We start from the raw sequence: 20815 nt of genomic DNA, 5'->3' as shown, positions 1-20815 counted from the left end.
GTCTTCAGCAAACCCAGCAAAACTTCCTATTCCAGAAAACTTCTCTGAATTAGAAGACTGCATGAGTTTAAGGGATGTATTTGATCAATCTATAGAGACTGCTAAGCATGTAATGATTGCATTCTTCTCAAGAAATTGCTGAGCAAAAATCAGAAGTGAAGAGGACATCAGAGCAAAGTATCAAGTATGTCTGCAGAACTTTATTCCTTTTTGGGTGTCTATTGTGGCCACTGATAGAGACAAGAAAACTGAGTTAGATGAACTTTCAGTCTGGCTTATTACAACTGCTCTTTGTTTTCTACATCCAGCTGAGCTTTCTGTGGCCTCATCTCCTCTCTGAGATAACCGATCAGAACTTCATGCAGTGTGCAGTGGTGGGTATGTTCATAACCCTTCCTCTTTGGCTAGTGCAATTCCAGTATCCCAGAGCTGAGTTTGCATGTTTTTCTAGCTAATTTCCAAAGGAAATAAGCTTTCTGTTAATGTATTCTCTGTATGAACTTGTGCTTCTACTTGTCCCTCCATCTCCTTCGTAAGGACTCTTTAGCTGTTTTCAACCTAATTTGAGAAGGGGGCAGAGATCTTGAGGATAAGCCAATTTCTACAAATATAATGAAATTTAGAGATAGTGAGGAGACATGTCTCACTAATGGGTGTGAATCTTAACACTTATTCAGACATTAAAAAAAAAAAAAATCACACAGGGAGAAGACCTTAGGAAGACCCTCAGCCATGGGAAAAGCTTCCTGGGCCCATCAAGTAGGTTGGATATCAAATTTCATTAGTTCTACAGCGTTTTTTTTCTTATTTGTGTTATTTTCCTGGAACTCTACTTGTCCAGGTTCAAGCCTGGAATGGAAGCAGAGTCTCAAACAGCAGGAAAACTGTTTTTTTTTTACTTGTATTACAATAGATCTTAGATGCCCAGAGATTAGGATCCCTTTGTCTTGGATGATTTCTATCTAACACACAATAATAGAAAATCCCTGGTCTGAAGTGCTTAAAACATCAAATGCGGTCTGAGGAGTGAAACTGGGTCACCAGCTCACATGCCAGGTTTGCATCCAGGCTCGAGGGCTCTGAATTTGCTTTCTCCTGAGCAAGAGCCCTCGGTGCCACGTGGTTCCAGCTGCCCTTGTAAGAACTCCCTAAAGGCTTGCCCAGATTGTAACTGAGCTTATTATAATGCTGGTGATACTCTCCTGCAGTTAATGCTTGAAAAATTAGGTGCTGAGCGTTTGCTTCCATGTCTAAATAAAAAATGATTGCCTACATGCCCGCTCTTGCTTCACAAAATTTTCATTAGATGCCAAATATCTTTCTGTCTTCTGTGGAGTGGGAAAGGAAGGGAGGAGGCAGGTAAGAGAAGATATATTTGTGTTTCAAATGGTATGGCTATTTTAACTATTATCTGCTTTGTTGGTCTGTTGCTAAAGGGTGGCAAACTTCATTCCTGTTCCCGAATGTTGAGTGGTTGGGAGATGAGATCACACTGTCTGAGGGTCATTTGCTGATACATCACCTTTGTTTAAATTCCTAGCGTGTTATGTTTTCTAACAAAAAAAATGCCTAAAAGAATGACTGGTGGGCCAGAGTGACTGTAAATGTTAAGTTTGCCTCAACCTGAGTTTGAAAACTGGACAAAAAATTTTCAAATTTGAAGTTTTGTTACAATTTCAGGCCTGATAGGACTTCAGGGAGGTTCATTGACTACTTAATGAATGAATAGGGAGGAAGGGCTTTAATACAACTAGGAAATAAATGAGTTAATAGTCTGGCCTTCAAAGCCACAGTGGACAATTCCAAACTATTGCTGAAAACAGCAATTTTAGTTAAATTGAACACTTCAAGGAGAGTGATATTTTTCAGAAGCAATGAACTGTTGTAGGAGCTGAAATACTAACCCCAGTCACATAAGTACTTCTCAAAATTTGATTTGGTTTTAGCCAAGACTTCTGAAGGGCATTTGGTGCTTTCTGGGTCAAGATTGGAAAAAGACCAAAGACTGCTTCAGTGAAGCACTGTTATCTTTTAAGAGATGTGCAGTGAGAAGGACTGGACTTTCTCCTAAAGGAAATACTGACTATGTTGAAGAAAGAAAGAAAAACTTCATGGCCAGATGATATGAACCATTGCGGTAGGTTTGCCATTATTTGAATCTTCATTTTCAAGCAGCCAGGAGAGCTGATACTTTGTATGACACATTTTGTCTCTTTGAACACTTTATTTTCTTCCTGCCAAAGACTTGCATAGAAAATCTCCAGCCAAAATCTTAAGACTAGGTGTGATTCTTCCCTCATTTCCACTGCACTAACACGTTCTGAGTGGCAGGAGTAGGCTTATTTTTGCTAAAATCTCAGACTGTCATGAACTGGCCCTTCTGCTGGAGTGCAGCGGGAAGCAGTTTGGAGAAGTCTGCATGTCACGCTCAGGGGGAAGTTTGGATCCACAGGATATGGAGGCAGGACAGCCCACTTCCCCCATGGCAAAACTATTCTTTTTTTTTTTTTGGAAAGTGTCCGTCCAAATTCCATCTTGTCCCTCTGCTTCCTGCCCTTTCACCCATCACCAGAGTGATAAAACACTCATTTGAAGGCTTTGCAGATTTAATTGCTCTGCTATACTTCCAGAAACTAAAACTAATATTGCAAAAGTTGTTTTTCTGGAAATTTCAAAGGGACTATATTGATGTGAGCTGCCCAGCATCTCATGAGTTTTGGTGTCTGAAATCTTTTGTGCTCTGACCCCAGCCTCAATGCTTAAAGTTTGTTTTTACATAGACTGCTGTTTAGCAACATGAGAAATGGCTTGGTCTGTTATGTTTGCACCAACAAAAATGTCCCTCAAGGAATGGATCCATCAGAATTGGGGTTTTGGATTGATAGGCTCAAGCTGAGAAGTTGGGCTGCTGGCTTCAGAGAAGCAGAGGAAACTGCCCCTAGGAACAGATCACCACCCAGATGGGCATTTTCTGGCATTTTTGAAGCATCTGATCTTGGTCATTGTTGGAGGTAGGATACTGGGTTAGAGAGAGAGTGTTTTTCTCCAATTTAGTTGTTTTCGTGTTATTCCCTAAATCCAGGGCTCCATATATAGAGCTCTTTTGTGGGTCCAGCAGGATAAAGCTGGTTTATGTGACATGTCTATTCACAGAAAACTGTGGAACTGCTTCGATAGGCCAAGTTGTTGTACAGGTACTGATGTAGCTGTGATTTATCTATGATTGTAAGCAAGGAGTGGTTTGTAGCAAGGTCAGCAGTATCAGTTGGTCCAATAAAAGATACTATCTTTGCCTTAAAACCTTGCCTCAATCAACAAACTAAGGTGCTTCTAGGACAAGTTAAAAAATAATGCTGAGCCTGGAAAAAGAGTTTGGTGTACATGTTTCAGCACAGATAAGGCAAAATCTACCCTTACAGCTACTGAGTGCTGGGGAGGGAAGCAAACCGACTATCTGGATGGTGAGGTCTGGTTGTCTTGACAGTCAGGGTGCTGATTTGAAGGGGGAGTTGGAAGTGGCAAAGTGTAAATGGAGTAACGCGCAAAGGCACATTTACTGGTTGTTTTCCCTATGTTGCCACCCTACCTAGCCTATCCCATATTCTCCTCCTGGTATGTTCTTAAGATTGTGCCTTAGAGGTTGGAGAGTTAAAGATTTGTAGAGGAAAAAAAATAGAGGATCTCAAGAGAATTATAAAAGTGGTTGAAATGTCAAGCTGTGGTATATTGAAATGTGTTCATGTTCTCTTTCTGGTGCCCTTGCGAGAAGATTATGGAAAGCTTTTTTGTTTCTACTTCAGCTATGCCCCCCAAACATGTGGCAGTGTCCTTTTTTTCCCTGAGGTGACTGCGAGATACCGTGCAAGTGTCTTGTGGCCATTGAAAGTCTCCTGGATTTTTTTTTTAAGACAGTTGGGCACATTAAACAACTTTCTCTTGAAGTTCATTTTATTGTCCTGAGCAACCTGCTCTAGGTGACTCTGCTTAAGCAGGGTGGATTGGATGAGGGGACCTGAAGAGGTCCCTTTCCACCTTAACCAGGATGTGATTCAGCTTCTTAACTCGAAGTGGATTTCTAAGTCTGCAATGGATTAATTTGGGTACTGGAAGCAGTGTATCTCCAACAGTACAGCAGAATTCTCTTGTAGTAACCTTTTGATTTTCTACCTATCTCATTTGTACATAATTTCCATGTTGTCTCACACCACACTTCATTTTAGGCAAACCTATAGGTAGCTAAGCAGGGTAGGGAGGTGATCCCCAGCAAGTATCTCTGGCAGCCACTCCTTCCAGGTCATCTCATTAGAGCAGCTCCTGCCTGTTTCTCAGTGCCTTGCCATCCTGTCTGTGGCCCTGGCTGGGCTTAGCATGCCAAAGAAGACAAAGCCTCCTCCTGCATAGCTTGGGCATAGCTCAGCTGCATTCTTCAATGATTGTTTTTTCCCCAGTGACCTTACTCTTACAGCTCTGGTGGTCAGTTGACTATTATGCTGCGAGCTTGCCCGCATTCCTCCACCCACTCAGGCAAGCACTGCCCGCTGGGAAGGGGTGGTGAAGCAGGGAGGAATCTGATGGTCTGGGGACTTATTCAAGGGAAACAGAAATTCCAGGCCTTTGGGACTGTTTTGCCCACCACTTCTGCAGCAATGGGAAGGCTGGAGCAGCTGCACGAAGAGGGTCTGACCACTGTGGTTGCCACACACTTTGTAGCGACAGGCATTCCCTTGGCAAGTCAGCAGGCTCCTCTTCTTGCCGCACTACTTGGCCCTCTCCTCACGTCAAAAGGAAACCCCAAGGAAAACAGCCTGGAGAAAACTTCTCAGAGTGGTTGCTACTTGTCATGTTTGTGGGGAGTCTTGTAGTAACAGGTTTAGCTCCTTAGCTTCCGCCCTTTGAAGGCTGTGACGGCTGTGAAGCTAAGGATCTTTAAACACTGGAAATCATGCAGCGTGTCAGTTTTGAGAGTCTTTTAATTTTGGTCATTTAATGTACAACTTCTAGAATAACAGTTTTATTTTCTTATATATGTGTGTAAGAGAGAAAGAGAGACTAGACATGAGCTAGATAGGGATTTGCAATGCAGATGATTTTTCAGCTCCAGAGCCAATTCAGACAGATTACAGTGGAGAAAGGTTTGTACAGTAAGAAGAGAAGGTTAGAATCCTGCTATTTTATTATTGCCATGGTTAGATTAGAAATGTTAAGGATTTGTGAAGAAATGACTAAGTCAGGATAATTTATGATTCTCATCTCTCACTGAGCCACTCTGCACATCCTGTATATTTTCTGACATACTTCCAACCACATAAATATTAATAGAGTAATACTGACATTTAGGGCCTGATCCAAGTCTCATTAAATTCAGTAGAAACACTCCCATTGTCTTCAGTGGAAGATGGATCGTGGTCTTGAAAAGGAACAAAGGAGAAGAAAATACCAAGTGGGGCTTCGTGGGGCTAAATAATGTTGTTATCAAATCAGAACTCCTCTGCCTCCCGACTCTGAGCATTTCTCTCTGTGACCTTTAACGTTAAATTATTGCCAAAACAGGAAGAGGAAATTAAGGCTGGATAAGGGTTGAGATGGTCACAGATTTTGCCAGCCTCACTGATGGAATGTGACAATTTCTTCAATGGGAATGAGTTAGGCGTGAATTGTTCATCAGTCGTTTTGATTTATTCAACCCTTCAGCCCTATAGTTTGCAGTGGCAGGGATTACTAGAAACCCTGCAAAAGAAATTCTTTCTCCCACTTAATTTATAACCTCTGCAGGTGCACAAAAATTTACAGAGAGGGGATTAGCTGTTGTAAAATGGCTCCACATACTTCATTGAAGAGATAGCCCAGAACTGACTCTGTGGATACCATGTGAGTATCTATTGCAAAAGCTTTTTTGGCATTGAAATCTCTCCTTTTCTAGATCAAAATCTTTTCCCCAAACCTTTCGCCACAGCTATTAGTTACAGCTGTGTTTTGCAGAGCCACCTAGGGAATTTGGATGTCCAGTTCCCATAAAGTTTAATGTGAATTAGGTTTCCAAGCAGCTTTGAAAGTTCAGCTGAGTTAGAGCTGGAACCTCCTGGTTTTGATATAGTTCTGTATATGGAACCCCTGCATCTCTGAATGAAAAAATAAAGGGAAATTCAAATTTTCATCATCACCAGCACAGGCGTCTATGAAACAGCTAAATCAGAGCTTGCAGCACCTGCAAAAGTCACATTTCATGTCAAAAGAAGCAAAAGCAATTTTTTCCAGCATTCTCCATGATTGATAGGACCAGATTACTCTCATATACAGGCCAGGTTTCCAAAGGGTCCTTTTATGAAACCACAAATTCTGCATTTCAGTGCACTGAGTTCTGGAAGTCTGGCCAAGGATGAAATGACTGCAAAAGACCCCATACTTGGAGTACCTGTCAACTTGCAGGCCAGAGCAAGCTGTAAGGTATGTTTCCCTGGAGAGGTCATTGCTGAATGTGTGAACTTTCCGAACCACAGCCACCCACAGAACTTCCAGTTTCTCCTCTTGTCAATTAGGAGGTTCATGTGTGATTTGTGAAGTACAACTATATGCAGACAGCCTGTCATCTCTACTGTTTGAAGAAAAATATACAGGGAGTAACAACTGGAAGAGCCAAGTGAAACAGTTCAAGAATTGCAAGAGGGAAAGTTGGACTTCTGGCTCTGCCAAATGATGGTCTCCTAGCTACCAACATCTACAGAGGTGGTACCTTCACTGTCTCCAAAATAGAGGAGATGGAGAAGAGGGAAAAGAGAGAGAAAACATTTCTAGTGCAACTAGCTGATGCAAGAGCCTCATGGAAAGGGATGGTTATTTAAAATGGCAAGCTTCTCAGAAAAGCAACACTTTAGAAACATTTCCTGTAGCTACACCAGGGGTCTACAAATCTTAGCCAGCAATCTGGAGCCACATTGGTAAACAAAAATGTACTCTAAAGAAAAAAAGAATTTGAGAAATAGGTTGAAAGCAATTTAGATGACTAGCTGTCCAGTGCTAGTACTCAGTAGCCACAAGAGCAGTAAACCAAAAAGATTTCCCTGTTAGTAAAAACCAGAAGCAGCTGTTTATGATCAGTCCAGTTTGGAGCCTCCCACACTGTAAAACTAAACCTGCAGTGACCTGAGTGGATGTAAAGATTTTACAGGGCCACAAGGTATATGCATGTTTGCAATTCTGTAATAGTGAGGATAAGCCAACCAAAAGACTTGAACCGATCTCCCCCATCTTCTGTTTAAAAGCTATACTGCACTTTAGCACTCAAAGGATAGCAATGGTATGTTGCAGTTTTTGAATTTATGTACTACCATTTGCAATATCTGTCTGACAGGCTTTTTATTTTGCAGCCTACCTCTACCACCTTAGCCCTGGAGAGTTCGTATGGTTCCTCAGCGGTCCTTGAAATTAGCAGTTACTGAAGGACTAGATGATCTCTAAAGATCCCTTCCAACCCTACCATTCTGTGATTCTGTGACATAGTGTTGTGTACTCAGGGGTGGCTTTCTACTCAGGTATGACCTCAGTTAAAGGGCTGATATGCTGCTAGTTGGGAAGATGAAGTACACCAGAGAAAGCAGAAGTCCTGATCTATCTTTCTTGGAGTTCCTGATGAAACCAAGCTGAGTGGTGTTGTTTGAACTCTAGAGGGAAGGGATGCCATCCAGAGGGACTGTGACAGGCTAGAGAGATCACCTGTGTTAATGTCATGAAGATCAACAAGGCTGAGTGCAAGGTCCTGAGTCTGGGAAGGGGCAATCCCAATGTGGACAAAGGCTGAGTGATGAGTGGATTGAGAGCAGCCCTGTCAAGAAGGTCTTGAAGGTATTGGTGGATAAACTGAATATGAGCTGGCAACGTGGGCTCACAGCCTGGAAAGACAACCCTGTCCTGGGCTGCATCAAAAGAAGAGTGGCCAGCAGGCCAAGGCAAGGGATTTCTCCCCCAACATAAGAGGGATAAGGAACTTCTCTAGTGGGTCCAGAGGAGGGCCATTAACATGGTGACAATCAGGGGGCTGGAGCACTTCTCCTATGGAGACAAGCTGAGCGACTGGGGATTGTTCAGCCTGGAGAAGAAAAGATAAGGTTCTGGGAAGACTTTATAGTGACCTTTCAACACTTGAAGGGGGCTTACAGGAAAGATGAGGAAGGACTCTTTGTCAGGGAGTGTTATGAGGGATAATGGTTTTAAACTGAAAGAGGGTAGATTTCAATTATATATTAGGAAGAAATTCTTTACTGTGAGGGTGGTGAGACACAGGATCAGGTTTCCCAGAGAAGCTGTGGCTGCCCCATCCCTGGAAGCGTTCAAGGCCTGGTTGAATGGAACTTGGAGCAGCCTGCTCTAGTGGAAGGTATCCCTGCTTATGGCAGGGGATTGCAAGTAGATGTCCGTTCCAACCCAAACCATTCTATGATTCCAATGGCCTTCAAATAAATACTGATGATGGTTGGATGCTGTAGGTCAAATCTGGTTACTGATGTTATCAAACATTGTCTTACCATTTAGCTGCAAAAGAATGTCTTTTTTGTCTCCTGCAATTTCATTATTTTTTTTTCCAAAATCCATTTTTTTCTGAAGTGCTTTTTCAGAGGTTGGATTTTTTTTTTTCAAAGTGCTACTTGATGTCAAGTGGGTGCAAGTGCTTCTAAGCTTTAACCAACTGCAGGAATAAAGATCAGCATGGTTTAGGTAAATGCACGTGACTTGTCTGAGGGATGCGATACTCGGTGGCTCTTTGTTCAGCTTTAAGCAACTAGGACAACTCCTTTAGTCCTTAGAAAGCTTGAATGGGGAAAAGAAGCCGACTGGTCTGACCAAAAGGTTCTTGCTCTGTGAAGGCAAAATGCAGCACCCCCTGGTGCAGAGATTAGCTGAGGCTTCATTTGCCACGCAGCCCTTTTCCTCTACATGAAACAAAAGTTCCCTCTCCCCACCCCCTCTTTGCACTGTTTCCTCTTCTCTCTTTTTTTCTCTTCCTATCAAATATTTAATCACAGATTTCCATTCTGGTGGTGTGCCAAGTGGTATTCCAGCTCTGCCCCCTTCGGAAATAAAAAAGCTGACCCCCATTTCCATAACCAAGGAAGGGACAGGTAGCTTTTGTTTGTGTTACAGAGCATGGCTGTTTTTCTTAGATTCACACCAAAAGAAGAGAGATGATGCTGTTATTCAGAGGAGGAATTGGCCAGTGACCCCAGCAAACACAGTATCAACAGCAGCAAAATGGGTGGTATGAGCTGAATGCTTTTTGGTGATGAACCTTTGGCTTCAGCCAATTCCCTCTCTCTCACCGTCTTCCTCTCTCCTCTCTCCCCACAAGATTTCTTTTTTTTTTCTTGTATTTGAGGCACGTCAAACCCTGGAATAGCCCTCACAGGCATTAGTCACCAGTGATTAAAATAGCCACTAAACAGGCAAGAGCCTGTGATGATTTGTGCTAAATTGGGTGTATCTCTGTTTGTAGCAAGAGTTGCTAATTTGCCAATCTCCCTTGTTTATTATCTTTGTTTTTATTAATAGCGCCAAGGGGCTCCAGCTGACATTAAATTTTCATTTCATTCACTGCTGTAGAAAAGCAGTGAAGAGAGAAGAGTTTGTCTTTTAGATTAGCACTGTAAAAATCAAGAGAAATTAAGGACTGTCTGGTCCATATGGATGAAGGACACAGGTACCATCAGTAGCCAGTTAGGAGAGGGAAATTATAGATGTGAGAATTGGGCTCAGGTCCTGCAGCTCTGAGCAGGTTCTCATCTGGGTGACTGCTCATCACCTGCCTGCTGGCAGTGGGGAACTCGGTGGCCTGGCGCAGGCAGAGCTGCTGCCAAGATAGGTACTGGGGGTCTTCTGGAAAGCAACAGAGTGTACAAAGACAGAAAGAAGTCAGAAACACCGGACAAAAAAGGCCACAATTTTGAGTTTTTGTGACTATAAATGCGTCTGAAAGGGTGACATTTTCACCTTGGCCCAGAGAAGTATCTGAAACTGTGATTACAGATTTGTTCCTCGTGGTGAAAAAAAAAATAGAGAAAGTAGTATGACATCACAGGGAACATGTATGGTTTAAGGGTCCAGTTGTACATCTTGGACCACTCCTAGGGACCTGATTGAAAATATGATTTGCTAATAAGGACCACGAGCCAGCAAAGTGCCCTCGTGGCCAAGATGGGCAATGGCATCCTGGGGTGTATTAGAACGGCTGTGGGTAGTAGGTTAAGAGAGGTTCTCCTCCCCCTCTACTCTGCCCTTGTGAGACTGCATCTGGAATATTGTGTTGAGTTCTGGGCCCCTCAGTTCAAGCAAGACAGGGAACTGATGGAGAGTGTTCAGTGCAGGGTCACCAAGACGATTAAGTGAGTGGAGCATCTCCCTTATGGTGAAAGGCTGAGGGAGATCGGGCTCTTTAGTTTGGAGAAGAGGCTCTTATGTCCAATGATAGAACAAAGGGCAATGGGTACAAGCTGGAACATAAGAGGTTCCAAAGAAACAAGGAAAAATTTCTGCTCTGGCTAGAGGGTTGGGATAGATGATCTCTTGAGGTCCCTTCCAACCCTTTAGATCCTGTGGTGAGTGATGTAATACAGTGACTGAGTCTGTTAGATAAGTATATGAGGATCCTCTGTGGTCATTAGTATCTGTACTGGTCAGAGTTCAAATTTCTAGCACCTAGAGGAAGCTGTGAGGATTTACCCTATTTTTAGCCCTTTAACTCCAATAGCAAAAGACCACTTGTGGTATTTATTACTCAAAGTCTTGTGTTCTGTCTCTCATGATGGCTCATGGATAATACATATTTTCTGATGCAAACCAGAAATTAGACATCTTGCAAGAACATCTTAGGTCAGACCGTAAGTATATCAGAAGGGTTTTCCCCATGTATCTGTTTCTAGCTGAGAGGAAGTAACAAAGAATATGTTTAAAATCAGTGGAATTAGTTGAACTTCATAGAATCATAGAATGGCAAGGTTTGGAAGGGACCTTTAGAGATCATCTATTCCAGCCCTCCTTGTAGTGGGTCTGGGATGGTAGTGATTTTCCACAGCAGCTCCTGCAGTGCTGTGCTTACTGTTGATATCAATATTATGACTACCGCTCACACAGCATCAGGGCTGTCCCTCCAGCATTCCTTCCCCCACCTTCACCAATAGCTGTGGGTGGGCATGATCTTGGGAGGGACTATGGCCAGGACAGCTGACCCAGACTGACCAAGGAGATATTCCATACCATATGACGTCAGCTCAGTAATATAAACTGGGGGAGAGGAGCAGGAAGGGGAGGCGAGATTCATTGCTGGCCTTCCAAAAGCAACCACTACGTGTACTGAAGCCCTGCTTCTCGGGAGGTGGCCGGACATCGCTGCTGATGGGAAGCAGAGAGTAACAGCTTTATCTGCTTTGGCTTTGCTTCCCGCGTGCGCGGCTTTGCTGCTTCTTTATTAAACTGCTTTTGTCTCAACCCACGAGACTCCCATCCTATTTTCTCCCCTTCCCTGGCTTGCTGAGGAGGTGGGGGATAAAGCGGTGTGGTGGGCACCTGGCATCCAGACAGGCTCAAACTACCACAGCAGGTCTGTCTAGATCAGGTCACAGAGGAACACGTCCAGGTGGCTCTTGAAGACCTTCATAGAAGGAGACTTCACACCTCCCTGGGTAGCCTGTGCCAGGGCTCCCTCACTTGAACAGTGAAATAGATTTTGTTATGTTTAAATGGAACTTTCTGTGTTCCAGCCTCATCCCATTACCCCTTGTCCTGTCACTAGATAAAACAGAAAAAAGTGATGTCCCAATCTCCTGACATCTATCATTCATATACTTATAAATATTAATGAGATCCCCCCACAGTCTCCTCCAGATTAAACAGCCCCAGTTCCCACAGCCTTTCCTCATAAGGAAGACGTTCCAGTCCCCTGATCATCTTGGTGGCCCTATGCTGTACTCTTTCCAGCAATTCCCTGTCCCTCTTGAGCTGAGGAGCCCAGAACTGGACACAGGACACCAGATGAGGCCTCACCAGGGCAGAGCAGAGGGGGAGGAGAACCTCTCCTGACCTGTTGGCCAACTTCTTTGACTCACAATGAAGATTTGGAATTTTTGAGATTTTAAGTGAAGTTTTGGCTCTCATTTTGTTTTGTCTGCTGTAGTCATATATCTCTAGCTGTATAATAAACTACAAAATCTAAGCAGGATTGCTAGAGGTCTGCATCACACTGCGGTTGAGCATCACTCCTGCTACCCACACTGACAGCTATAGTGGTGGCTTTACAGAAAGGACATATTTTAAGATTTGATTGTTAATTTGCATGTTAATATGTGTTGAATTGAGCTAAGCAGAGAAATCGACCTGTGATCAGATTACATGCAGTAGTATGTAATTTGTAGGAGCTGCCACCAGATTGAAACTGTGAGCACTCTGGTCAGGGTTAAGTGGATCACTGTTCTGGGAAAGCTGCTAAAAAAGCATTGAATGATGAGATGTGATTAGTCTCCTTGCCACCAACAAGGCTTGAGTACAGACTTTGAGCAAAGTGTTTCTGATTGCAGGGTGAACGTATGGGAAATGTTGTACCAAATGGTGAGTGTGGAAAAAGTCAAGCAATGAGGCTTGGAAAGGCTTTGGAGTGGCTGTGACTAGATGTGCAGGGGAAAGATGAAGCAAGGATGAGCTGCGAAAGTCAGTCAAAACATCTTTTGTCTTCAGCCAATTTGTTCCGGGTTTCCTGTGAAAATGTCATGGGGATAAAGAATGGACATTTGGCTGCTGGCTTCTCCGGCAAACAGTTTGAAGGTTTGGATTCGGTAATGCCACAGAGCTGGAGTGAAAGTGGAAGTGGTGGGGCTTGCTTCTCCCAGCTGCAGGATTTGAGGGCTGTGCCTGGTGGGGCACTACACTCATGTGCAGACACCAAGCATCTTGCCAGTTCTTGCTATCATAACTTGGACTGTCTCTTTGGGGTTTTATCCTGCCCAATGGTTTTACCTCTCGCTTGATTACTGAGAGGTAGGGATGCAAAGAATCTGTGAAGCAGCACAACTACCTTTTCATTATGCATTTCCGAAGAGACAACCTCAAAATATTTTGAGAATCTATCCCAGGTGAAGAAAATCTCCAGACCTCCTGTTAAGATACTGCCACAGCACTTCACCTTAGAGAGCTAAGAGCTCTCATTAGATCCTTTCCAAGCCATATCCTAGCTACATGCTTTCTTCCTCAAATACCATAGATGGAGAAGAGGGGGGGGGGGGGCAGGGGGGAAATAAAAAAACCCCAACCTACCCCGTTTTCCAAACTCCATTCAGACTACACTGGTTATAGAACGAGATTGATAAAGTTGAGGAGTGAGTTGAGGTCAGAGCCTCAGGATGCCGGCTCCCCATGCCATGAAGGAGCTTTTTGTGTGTGTGTGTGTGCATGGGGGATGAGGGTTGTGTTTGTTTCTTGAAAAAACTCTCAGACGCTCTCCGAAGAATTCCAAATTTAAAGCAGTGTAAAATGCTCCATCAAACATGTTTTACAGTCTTGATGTCTCTGCCTGTTAAATCTACCCCAGTGGCTGTTTCTGAGAGCTTTTGAATAATCTCTTGATTGAGCTTTTTGTGCTGCTGGGCAGAGTCTTCATGGAAAACAGAGACAGTTGTTTTATAGTCCTGTCTGGATGGAGGAACCTTGGAGGACACTGCTTCACCCAAGGTCGCTCGAAACATGTAAAATATATTCTGCCTCCAAAGAGAAACGAGATAGATAAATATGGCTGGGCCAGGGTGAGAAGCAGGCTTTTGAGGCTGAGGCATTTGGGGCTGAGGACTTGCTTTCAAATTGAACACAGACTGCAGTGTAGCGGTCATGTGGAGCTGTTTTCCTGAAGCTTTTCTTGTTTCTCCATAGTGCCGAGGAGTGGAACCAGATATGGTGGAATTGCCAAAAGAGAGATTTCTGTAGGAGATCAGAGGGGAAATCACTCTCCCAGCTGGATGCCCTCAGAACTGGTGAGTTCCTAGAGGTAGCAATCATGTTATTAGCTTCCATGAAGGTACTGTATCCCTTCCCTTGCCAATAATCTGCTTGTTTATGCAGTGTCAGGGTTTTTCCCAACTAGCAATGAAGCACCACGACAGTCTCCACTGTCCCCCATCCACCCCCACTCTCATTAGGATGATGGTGGCTCTAGCAAGATAGGGGAAAAAAAAAAAGATAACCAAGGACATGGTGGGTGAGACAAGGGCAGGGAGGGCTCACTGCCAATTACGGTTCTGGGCAAAACAGATTCCAGTACTTGAGTTGAAGAAGAAAGTAAGGAAAGTTTATTCTACTACCTATGAGAAACAGAACAGAACAACAAACAAAAACAGGGCAGGATGATGAGAAAATTACCACCAGCACTTTAAGATCTCCCTCCCCCATCCCTCCTTTCCTCCTGGGCCCAGCTCACTGCTCCCGATATCTCTACCTCCTCCCCCCTCAACAGCTTGGGGGGGCAGGAATGGGGGATGTGGTCAGTCTCTCAAAGATGGACTCTGCCACTTCTCCTCTTCTCAGAGGAAGATGACTCCTTGCATTCTTCCCCTGCTCTGATACGGGTTCCCTCCAACAGGACACAGCCCTTACTGAACTTCTTTGGCATGGATTCCTCCCCATAGCTACAGCTTCTGTGAATATGGAGTCCCTAACACAGGACACAGACTCCTCTGGGCACTGTCACTAGTCCTGGCACAGGGTCTTTAACGAAGTGGGAACAAATCTCTGCTTCACCAGTCCTCTCCACAGAATACAGAGTCTCTGCTCCAGCACACCTCCTCCTCTCTTCCCTCACTGACCTTGAGGTCCACATGATTGCTTCTCTCCCTCTTCCAACTCCTTGCACCACCACCAGCCAGAAAAGAAGGAAGGACAGAACAAGAACAAAGAGGAAGAAGTCTCCTCTTCCAACTTCTTAAAAAGTGATAGTGGAGATGTCTAATTGGCTCAGGCCCAGAAGTGGGTCTGGCTCAGAGCTGGGGAGAATTTTGAGCAACTTCTTACAGGAGCCATCTCTACAGCCCCTTCCCCCTTGCTAGAAATGGCTCCACACAAAACCATGACATGTAGTAAGGGGACTGTCTGCTGGTCTGTTTTGGGCAGCTCCATTGTATTTCAACCATTTAATTGCCTACATTGCTCCTGGTATGAAGTACTCGAGACCAGGACTTTCAAATCTGCCCAAGGCTGGGGAAATGGACTGGCAATGGTCAGTTTGATCTAGGTGTGGTATTAATGCAGCAGAGTTAAAATGCACTGCGATAGGATGTGACATCAACATCACTATACCCTGAAAGGAAAATAAACATCTCAGCTTTGTCTTACTATTTGTTTTTCAGCAGTATCTTGACTCTGCCTTAGCCTTTATGTAGCAGCACAAAAGCATTAGCCTGTGGCATTTCTTCCTTTTTACAAATAAACAGAATAGAGGGGAGAGTAAGTATAGCCAAATGCTGTAATGTTAGTAGCAACAGGACAAAATTAGACATGGCAGAACTGCAAGAGTTATGATGTGTAATGCTTCAGCCATGTCTTGACTGTGGTGAGGCTGTGTTCATAGAGAGACAGTTCCTGCCTTGAGTCCAGAGAGATGAAAAGTGAGATATGACAAGTGTTGTAATCTTTTCTCTTCAAAGGAAGAATTTAGATGTAAAGGGTTAAATTTTTGTAAGTCAGTAGGACCTTTTCTGCAGCCAGGAGCAGAGTTTTTCACTACAAGCCATTTGGCCGAGGTGTGTGTGTGGTGTCAGTCTTAGTGCCTTGCCCATCTTTACACACGCAGTCTTGTTTTCACCTCTAAATTCTGAACAAAACAAATACTCATTTTAGAGGTAACACCTGCTTGTGAGTGAATCTCATGCATTGCTATGTTGTCTCTTGTCTCCTTGTGCACTTGAGTGTTGTCATCCAAAACCTGTGGCTGATCTATGCTACAGATGGCAGCAGTTTGTCCCTCCAGTGAGGATATATCTCAAGCCATATTCTCAGCTCTGATGTGCTCTGGAAACGCCTGTGAAGTGTGGGTGCAAATGTGTGCAGGAGGACTTTCACCCTGGCACCAATTCAACCCTTCGTGGTGTGAATGTGGTCGAGTCCTCATGCCAGGGAGCAAGGACTGAGCATTGCAGCTGTTAACCAGGTGGTCTGGAACATTTTCCTGGAGATGTGTCCGGTGGGGATACAGAAGCTCATGTCTTGCCTTTCAGCACTAATGCTCACTCTGGGTTAGCTGACTTGAGGTTGCAGCCAGACTGCAATCACCCAAGTTATTTCTGCAATGAGGAATATGTGCAGACTCAAGCAAAAAAAAAAAAAAAAATCTCCTGAGAAATGAATTAGCAGCCAAGTATAGGTTATTTCATTTTGAGGGACATCGTCCAATCTACTTAACTTCTCAGTCATTCAGCATCTTTTAATGTGTATTAATGCCTACATTTATGATAGACATGTATACTAAAATATTGCCAGGCCTATATTACAACTCTCTTGCTTGTTACTAGTATGTAATGTTAGACAGTGCAATGCCTTTTCTGTTTTCTGAGACACCGAGTGCAGACCCTCCCCATGTGTAAATATTCACCTATGGTTTTTTGCCCCTTTTTGTATAGCAGTAGGCAGGAGAGGCTAGAGACAGAGTGGGGTGGTTTTCATGGTGTGCTAGTTTCTTTTAGATGCACGTTCTGGCATCAATTCAACAAAATGTTTAGATATTTATTTGTGACACCTTTGACGGGATTTAAGCATGTGCTTAAAATTAAAGGTAAGCTTTGTATCTTGCGGAATAATTATCCTAATGCCTTTATTTGAGGGTGCAACAAAAAAACTTCTCAATTGTGCAATCTGCTTCGGACAAAGTAGTATAGCAGACAAAGACAAACTCAATTAATTACAAGCCTCACATAAATACAGCAAAATTCAGAGGCTCACTAGAGGCTCCTAGAAATCTCATTGAAAATTGGTAGTCACCAAGTGATAAAATATGGAAACTTTTTCTCTGATAAGGCTAAAGAGTGGTGATATTTCTTCTGAAATACTGCAGCAGAAGCCCTAATGAGATAAATGTATTTATGCCATGAATAAAACGCCTGATGAAAACTAATCTGAGAGACGGAATAAGTGATTGAAGTGGGCCAGGATTGTCAGTACACTCCATCTGCTTTGCATCATTGCGCCGGGCAAAACATCAGAGCATATTGGTGAATCTGGCAGACGTCATGTTATTTTTATGTCATCTTATTCTTCCAGCGCCTGATCCAAGCCCCACTGAAGTCCATAGAAATGAGTGGACTTTCCTTTACATCAGTGAGCTTTGAATTGGTTCCTTCCTCACTCACTGGTAACGTCAGGAGGCATTTTGAGAGAGCAGTTGGACACAACTGTGCTTTTGATTATTAGTACTGCATTTTGATGATCTTGTTATTGATGTATGGTGATGGCTGGAGTCCTGAGATAAAATGAAATGAGGAACATAACAAACTGGAAAATGCATGCTGATTTAGAAGCTAATGAGACTGTTCCCAGAAGTGCTGAAATTCAACGGGATTCAGAATCCCAAGGAACCTATTATTTTGCAAAAGGGACCATATGCTTTCAAGGCGTTTGGGCAGCTCTGAAAACTTCATCCATCACTTCTATGAAGAGCAGTGTAGATCTTATGTAATATCAGAGGTGGCAGCCAGAACTGTTGAGAGTAAAACCCACAAAATGGCATGATCTTCCATTGTTTCTGAAGGTGCAAATTCCTCTTTTCCTGATGTTAAGTAACTCTTGGGTGTTGTCCTCTTCTGTTAAAAGAAGAGTCTGCTGTATGTTGTACAAAGATGTTTATAAGTTCCCCCCCATGCTTGTCTGGATTGACATCCCTCCTTATTCCTGTTGTGTTTATTTATATATATATATACATCTCAAAATCAACAATCTTACAATTAATAATCAAGGTGATTCAGCCCATGCCTCTCACTGTCTTTCTTTGCTTCCAGTCTTGTTCCAAAAAACCAGGCTTAAATATCACTGGGATTACTCATAAAAGATAGTGCTGCTCTACATGAGTAAGATGATCTGAATCTGGCCTGGAGTAAAGTTATTAATTCTTAGCAAGAGGCAGAGCTAGACAAAGATTGCAAAATATTGTCCATTAATCTATTCTTGAATTTTTAAACATATTTTTTGGTCTCTGTTCACTCATGGATCTCTGAGCTAATGAACTTGTTGACAGGAATGTTCACCATAACAACACATTTACAGCAAATATTGCAAGATCTTTGCACCCTTTCCTTCATTCAAAATAACACCAGCCTCCCTCCCCAAGAAATGACCTTCCTGTTTTAGAGTTTTGTCATTAATTGTGGATATTCATGTTGGTAAGATGTTTTGTTTGTTTTTCTAAATCCTTCTCCAGTGAGAAAACAGAATTAAACCACTTGAAGTTGGATTTAACAAAGAAAGATCTTGGAAGTCCAGTGCCAAGAGAAAGAATGGCCTGGAGTTTGGAGCTGCAGAGAGATGTGAAGGTGAGTCCTTTTTCCACCAAAGGCTCTGCTGGGTGGGAAGTCAGCACTGCCGCACCTCAGCTGACCGTGGAGGAGCACTCTGCCTTGCACTGAGATGTTTCAGAATCTCAGATACGCTGGGGTGTGCATGATGGATGCATAGTCCTGATAAATCATCTGCTTGTGACCCAGCTATAAAAAAAGGTGTAGAAATATCATTTAGTTACAAATTCTTTACCTAAAGATGTCCTTTCGTTTGCTAGTGGATATTTTCTTCAAGGAGATTATTCATGGAGCAAGGTTCTAAAATAAAAATTGAGGAGGATGGAGCAAAGCTGGGCTTTGGTGAATACATCCAAACCCTAGACACATTGCAAACAATCTGAGCCCGTTCCCAGGCAACTCCTAAGTAGAAAATAGGCACAACTGTTCCAAACATTTTTCTCTTTGATTTGTTTGCCTACCTGTATGGTCTTCTTCACAGCCAGGCAAAACCCAAGGAGGCATGGTTGTTGGCCTAAGCTTGCTTTGGATCTGGTCTGTAATGAGAGCTATACCCACACAAAGCTTCAAATTTCAAAAAGTTTGATGTGGCTTTTTACAGAGAAAAAAATGGTTCGAATTTTTATTACCATAAGAAAACGCAGTTTTTCATTCTCTCCTCGTTTCAGCAGGTCTGAAGGGATTTTACTCAACTTCCTCTTTTACCTTCAGGCAGAGACCAAGTCTGAGAAATTGCAGCCCAATTTTGGAAAGTTCTCAAGATGTACAAATTAAAAGCTCACATGGGAAGCTGCTGTTCAACATATTTTGTTGTTGTGTGCTTCTGGGAACCCACTGCAGACCAGGTGTCCCCTTCAGCCCTACTTTGTTCTGATTCGTGTCCTCTGATCAGAAGAAGTCTGTGATCGAAACAGTGAGCAGTTTTGCCCTGTTGAGACCAAAATGGCCAGAATCGTAGAATTGTTTTATCTGGGAAAGACCTTTAAGACCATCGAGTCTATCCACAAACCTCATTCTGCCAGGTCCATCACTAACCCATGTCCCTCAGCACCTCAGCTACACGGCTTTTCAATATCTCCAGGGATGGGGAGTCCACCACCTCCCTGGGCAGTCTGACAACCCTCTCAACGAAAATACTCTTTCTCATCTCTGATCTAAACCTCCCCTGGTGCAACTTAAGGCCATTTCCTCTTGTGCTGTCACTCATTACTTGGGAGGAGAGATTGACCCTCCAGCTCACTACAACCTGCTATCAGGTAGTTGCAGAGAACAAGACGATCTCCCCTCAGCCTCCTCTCCTCCAGACTAAATGCTCCCAGCTCCCTCAGCCACTCCTCATCAGACTTTTCTTCAGACCTTTCCCCAGCTTTGTTGCCCATATCTGGGCAAAAAGAAGGTGGTCAAGTTCTGGCTTTGTATATTTGGGAATCAACTGTTAGAGTGCAATGTCCAGTAGCAAAACATAAATCTTTCAGTATGTTGCCCAAAGCTTGACAGAGTCAAATGCAGTCTTGCTGCTTACTGGGAGCGTTTTGCTGCTGAACCCAGACAAACCTGTGTGGGTGACTTGAGGAGGAGCGGAATGGCAGCTGAAATCAGGGTACTCTCTTTAGGCAAATTCCTGAAACCTATGATGGACTATAGCTTGAACCTTTGATGATAATGGTGTTAGTATTGATCTGTTTTGGCAACTTTCAGTGTTCAGAAGTGTGTGGCGTGCTTTACCAAGAGCACATGTATGCTTTATAAATATCTGAATGCAGCTAGTATTATTTCCAGCACAATTTAGATGCCCGTGTTAGACACTTTGGCAAGATGCACCAGCAGTATGGAAAAGAGTCCATAAAACTGAAAAACTTCACTGTAAATTCACTGTTGTTACATGGTTTGGAAAAAAAAAATCGGCACAAAAGCGCAATCCCTAAAATAAATGAAAGAAAATGTCTCGTGGCAGCCGGCGAGCACTGGGGCTTCCCAGCGGAGGGAGGGCAGCCATGTGCCACTGCTCGGCCACAGCGATCAGCAGCATGGTGTTTGCCTGTCCTGGAGAGCTCTTTGCCGTTGGTGTAGGTTGCTGATGCTCTGACCTCCTCCTCCTGCTGCTCCAGGCAGAGCTGGAGGAGACAGAAGGCGTGAATGGACAGCCAAGACCGAGCACAGCCAAGGGACTGGCTTGGCTCTGGAAGGCAAAACGCAAGCTGAGCCATTGGAGCCGGCTGTACACAGATGAGAAGGAAAATGCACAAAGTGATAAATAACTTTGCTTGGGCCGCCAGGAAGGGCTGCCAGAACAT

Source organism: Colius striatus, chromosome 7 (assembly GCF_028858725.1).
Source record: "Colius striatus isolate bColStr4 chromosome 7, bColStr4.1.hap1, whole genome shotgun sequence".
Lineage (NCBI taxonomy): Eukaryota > Metazoa > Chordata > Aves > Coliiformes > Coliidae > Colius > Colius striatus.
This window is presented reverse-complemented; position numbering follows the sequence as displayed.